The sequence below is a fragment of the Cebus imitator genome, unplaced genomic scaffold (assembly GCF_001604975.1).
Source record: "Cebus imitator isolate Cc_AM_T3 unplaced genomic scaffold, Cebus_imitator-1.0 Scaffold45, whole genome shotgun sequence".
In the NCBI taxonomy this organism is placed as follows: domain Eukaryota; kingdom Metazoa; phylum Chordata; class Mammalia; order Primates; family Cebidae; genus Cebus; species Cebus imitator.
The window spans coordinates 2828614-2834655 of record NW_016107360.1 but is presented as its reverse complement, the minus strand read 5'-3'; the positions used below and the strand labels follow the sequence as shown (position 1 = coordinate 2834655).

The following is a 6042-nucleotide window of genomic DNA, read 5'->3' as shown; positions in this document are numbered from 1 at the left end:
TCAATGTAGGATTGCTACGAACCTTCAATTTTTAAAGTAAAATGTAATAAAACAAGGTATACTTGAAATAGGATTAATTGAGGATGTTTCCATAAGTAGAAAAAGATACGTGCGTGAATAAATAACTGCAAATATTTATCATAAAGATGATTTTTAAAAAAATAAAAGGAAAACAAAAATACGTCTTATGTCCAGGAAAGAATAACCAGGCTTCCCACAAATAAACACATATCAGATTGGCCTTAGACTTCTACTCTTCAGTGCTAAACCCCTTGAACATTTGATCACATTTCCAGACTTTTCCAACAAAAAGCTTGTGTCCCAGTAAGTCTGTTTTCAAAGGATGTATGAAGGTAACAGGATGACATTCTCAAGTATAAAAAGCACCTCCCTAAAAATATATATGTGTGTGTGCATATAAGTATATGAGATACAATTACATAATATGTATTATATAACTATATATTTATAAATATATTTTCTATGTTAATGCTTATGTTATGACACATGATATATGTGATCAAGTTGAATTAGTCTCCTAAACAAAAAACATAGCTATTTTTATCTTCTTCAGTGATTATTAGAGGAGTAAATTTTGGAAGAGTTTTTTGAAAGAAATTTCAAGCACATATATTTGAAGGCAGCAATTTAAAAAATAGATTACCTGACAAAAGGAAAAATTAGTCTATTCTAATATAGTTATTAACAGAAGTTACTCTGGAAGGCCTTAACACACACACACATATGCATATACACTGTATATATACACATACAAATACACACACACATACTTTGAGATATACACATACAGACATCCACATAAATATGGATACAAATAACTTTTCTTTATTCTATTAAAGAGAAGCTCATAGAGTAAAATATATTGTTTGAAAAATAAGTATAAACATATTTTAATACAGGTTACCCCTGAGTGGCAGACTAATGAGCGACTTTCTCTTATAATATTCTAGATTTACCAAATTGCCTTCAATGAACTTGTATGAATTTTTATAAGTTACTGCAAAAGTTCAACTAATATATAACAATTATCTTTTAAAAATAATTTTATTCAATTTATGCCTACTTTCTTTTCTATTCATATATATATATATATATATATAAAATTTTTTTTTCCTTAAAAAACAAGTCTGGTTCTGTGGTGGAGGCGTTGGGGAACTGGAGGCATCCCAAAGGGCGGCATGCCCGCCACCCCCATGCCCGTCATGGTGACAAAGTTAGAAAGGTCCATGGGAGGCGGAGGAGGAGTGGGCGGGGCATACATCATGCCAGAGGAAACTGGCAGCGGACGTGGAGGAGGGGGAGGGACCCAAACAGCAGGGGCGATTGGACCCCGGGTGGCAGGAGCACCATAGTGGGGTTGCTTTGAATCTGAGGGGCTCCTGGAAAAGCCGGCAGCCACCTGCTGCTGTTATCATGGCGGGATGAACCCTGTGCCAACACTCGTGGTGGCAGTCATCGTATTTTGCTACCATGGCAAGGGGGTACTGGAAGCCATACTGCTGTTGGGCAGAGGGGGTGGCGGAGGCTGCTGCTGTTGTTGCCATGGGGGAAGGGGGCCCGAGGGAGGGGGCAGGAGCTGCCCACTGGAGGCGGCGGCACCATCATACCTTTTCCTTGATGCAGGTGATAGACTCCAGAGCCTACAGGCGTACTTCCCAGGTACTGACCCATTGGAGGAGGGCCCTGGTTCATCGGTGGTGGTGGCTGGGGGTCCACTGGGGTTGTGCTGCTTGGGATGTCCACCATGCCTACCTGTCATGCTGGGGAATGGGTGTGGGAAACTCTGGGGGCCACCTCCGGACCCACCAGCATCACCTCCGTGCATGCCGTGGTAAAGCCGACTCTCTGAAGGGCCAGAATTCATCCAGGGTGGGCAGTTCTGGGTGGTGGACATGAGAGACGGTGGAGGTGGGTTGTTGGCGGGAGCAGCAGGACGAGGTGAGCTGGCCAGGGGTGTGGTGGCAGGCCCAGAGATGGAGTCCACAGATGCTGAGACAGGCGCTTCACCCAGTTCAGCCATGAGGAACAAATATTCTTTTTTCATCCGCGCTTTATCCTGAGCTGACGGGATCATGAGGCCTTTGGAATTCGCAGTCTGAAGCGACGTGGCCAGCCCCTCCACCAGTACACACGGTGGTGTTGGTTATGCTGAAAGTCTCTGAGCTCTGCCAGGATCATAAGATCCTGTTGTCTTCCCGAAAGGTCCCATTCAAGCCAGCGAACTCCCTAACCTGCAACTTCCTTAGATCATTCTGGTACTCCGGGGTCTCGATACCCTGCTTCAGGACGTTTCTTAGTTGTTCCACTGCCTTTTTAACGTTCTCCATTGTATTGGCGGTGACCAGGGGCCTTAAGTGGCTCATCTTCTCCTGGCAGTATCTGGCCATCTCTGCGCCCAAACTTCCCTTCTTTCACAGACCCTATGCCCTGGATCATAATCTTGGCACTGCACTCCTCTAGGTTCTTCAGAGTGTTCCCTCTGGGCCCTCTGAGCAGCCCCACAAAGTTGATTTCTGGATACTCAACTTGTGGAATTATGACTTTATCTCTCACACTTGTTGCTGGAGGTTTGCAATCTGCAGGTGACTTAAAATCTGGGTTGAGTGCAACCATCTGTGTGAGGAGGTTGTGCCGCTCCTCTTCCAGCTTTTTGCGGGTGCGGAACTCTGGGGTGTTAAGCCGCTTCCCCTCGTTACTGTAGACGGCTCAGGGGAAGGGGACCTGTCCTGAGGGTTGGGGAGATGCCCAGGTCTCCCGTGCGCAGTTTACGAGTCAGGTCTTCTAACGGCAGCTGCACTCTGTAAGGTTTTTTGTTGTTGTTGTTCTCGAGTAAGTCCGGGGGAATAACTGTAGGTATTCCCGCAATCACCGTCTTTTGTTCCATTATGTCTCGTTCCAGCGGCTCCTCTGCCGCTTCTTACTCGGGAAGTCCAGCGGCGTGGCATTCGCTCCAGTCGCCATGGCGCCCCCGGGGAGCGGCACCGGAGGCTGCTTTTCCTCGGCTGCAGCTTCTCTTTCGCAAGCGTCCCGTGGAGACTGCACCTGACTGGACTGCCCCACTCACGCGACGGGCGGCGACGGCGCGAGACGCACAAAGAGGGAGGAGAGAAGGCTCTGCGGGGGCGGGCCGGGAGCGACGGGGGCGGGACCTGATTGGGCCTGGCTGAGGCAAGGGGTCGAAATTGGCGGCCTCCCATTGGCGGAGCCGCTGTCCTTCTCGATGCGCTCTGGGATTGGCCGAACCGTTAGGCCAGGCGAGGAAATGGCGGCGGAGTCAGGTGTGCTGAAAACTGCATCTTCCACAGAAGCTTACTAAACTCAGGTATTATTTCTCCCTTGGAACATTGTTTTGTTCTTGTCAAAAAGGGGAGTTGTGTGACTAATCAAGTGAGCTGCAGAGGATGCACATGGATGGTGAAGGTTTAAATGATGTTCATTGAAAATTATGTGACTTTCGTGTCAAATAACTTTTTAGTAGCACCAAAAAGTATAGCTCTTAGGGAATGGATTTAAGTCAGTTGCCTAGTTTTATAATGTATCTGTGTCCGCCTCCTTGCTGTTTAGCGGAACAGCTATAGAGAGTGTGAGATTATACGACTTTCTGGGGTTTTGTTTTTGTTTTTGTTTTTGTTTCTGAGGTGGAGTTTCGCTCTCGTTGCCCAGGCTGGAGTGCAATGGCAAGATCGTACAACTTGCTTAAAATAAATTAAAATAAAATAGCCTCTCCCCTCCCCCATCTATGGTTTCTCTTTCTACAGTTTCAACTATGGTTTATCAACTGGAAAATTCCAGAAATATACAATTCTATAACACCCAAACACTAAATTGTGCATTATTCTGAGCAGCATGATGAAGTCTTACACTGCCCCACTACAACTAGCCCAGGATGGGAATTATCCCTTTGTCCAGCGGCTCCATGCTGTCTATGCCACCTGCTCTTTAGTCATTTAATAGCTGTCTTGATGATCACGTTGACACAGGCAGTATCACCAATGCATGTTTTTAATTATTTTTTACTTTGTAATGGCTCCAAAGTGCAAGAGTAGTGATGCTGACAATTTGGATATGCCAAAGAATAAACTTTAAAGAGCTTCGTTTAAAAGAAAGGTATAAGTTCTCAACCTAAGAAAATTTAAAAAAATCATATGCTGAGGCTGCTGAGATCTATGGTAAGAAGGAATCTTCTATTCATGTAGTTGTGAAGAAGAAAAAAGAAATTTGTGATTGTTTTGCTGTCCCACCTCACCTCACATTGCAAAAGTTATGGCCACAGTGTATGAGAACTGCTTAGTTAAGATGGAAAAGGCCATAAATTTGTGGGTGGAAGACATGAACAGAAAGGGGTTCCTATTGACCGGAACTGATTCACTACTACTGGAAGTTGCAGGTATCCCCTGGGAGTCTTGGAATGGTTCCCATGCAGATGAGAGGGTCTACATATGTGAATGTTCCTTTAGATTGTTTAAGATGTCTGTGCTGCCACAAATAGATATTAAGAAGTTGAAAGGAAGGAGATTAATATTTTCAATTATACTAGAAATGAAAACCTTAAAGTTCTCATCTGAAATCAAGATCATTAGAAATATTAAGTGATTTTTGAGATCATGTGGATTACAGTAGTATTCAGGCTACAGTAGAAATCTAAGTCTGGATTAAAGCCAAGCAATATGTGGAATAGCAGTGTGAAATGATGCATTTACTTTCCTTAGGATTTGGAATAATACTAAATAAATGTTACACATCAAGTATATATATATATATATATATATATATATACACACACACACACACACACACACACACACACGTATATACGCATATAGTAATCCCAATGACATTGGAGAAGCTATTATTATAAATTGCATATGTTGCATGATTTTGAAATACTGTGCCTTTTTCTTGTAAGATTTTCAGTGTGAAGATGCAACATTCTTGTAAGTTCAAATAAGCCAACAAAGATTCTACTTAGGTATTGTAACTTGTAAATAACTTAGTTACCCTTTAGCAGAACAATAGTTACAATGTAAATTTTACTTTTGGTGTATTTAAATTGAACTAGTAAATTCGTCTTTACTATGATATTAATATTCATTGATTCAACTAAAATTTTTATTGAATGCCTATTAAGTACAAAATCCTGTACTTTCTAAATAATTTTATATAATAACAATTTTCAAAAAAAACTCTATATAATCTCTCGTGTGGGCAAGGAATTGCCTCATCAAATCCGTTAAATATGAAAGGAATCTTAAGTTCACCTTCCTATCTGTTTTTGGAATACATGCTTTGATAAATACTAAAATCCTGACATTATGAGGGGAAGTATACTATCTGAAATGACCTAGTCTTTAGTTTGAATGATCAGGGTAAGATTATGTCCTGTTTATGATACTGGGTCCACTCTTTCACCTGGATTCTTTTAAGTTCTACAAACCCTATCCGTTTGGCAACACAGTTTCCTTAAACTATAGGATGTGTCTACTACTCAGATACCTTGCTTCATTCATTCAAAAGAATACATGAAAACTAGAAGACACTAAAGTATGTGAGAAAAGGGCCACCCCTCTTAGCCAAGGAAAGAAACTTTACCCATAGGATTACAGTAATATTCAGCAGCAAACTTGGGGACATCAGCATGAAAATTTGTAGTTAAGCTTACTTTGTAATTAAGAAAATTATTTCAGTATAGAAATAGTATTATGATAGAATGGTTGTTACTCTGTATTCTCTGAAATATTATGGTTTAATAAAAGACACTTTCAGGAGAAAGAATAGAGAAATAAGTAATTCTTAAAGGCTATTGCTCTTTCTACATGCAAAAAATTATTCCTCTGTATTATATATCTGGTTTTGAACAAAAACTCTCTGAATCCACAGGGAGAGCACCGGGCTTGATTGATTAAAAAGGCTGTCACTAACACTGGCCAGTGTTCCTGGATTTTCCAGAATATCTGGGCAGTTTTGCTATGCTCCGGCAAGTAGGAGAGTCAGAGGCAATGGCTAGTATGGAGAAAGAAATAG

General features: G+C 41.9%; 1 protein-coding gene and 1 pseudogene across 1 annotated transcript in view; both read right to left on the bottom strand.

Moving 5' to 3' along the window:
• Positions 1-6042, bottom strand: part of HDAC9 (histone deacetylase 9) — a 900368-nt gene that overhangs the window by 260926 nt on the left and 633400 nt on the right. The window lies entirely within an intron of this gene.
• LOC108303080 lies at positions 1236-2982 on the bottom strand (annotated as a pseudogene).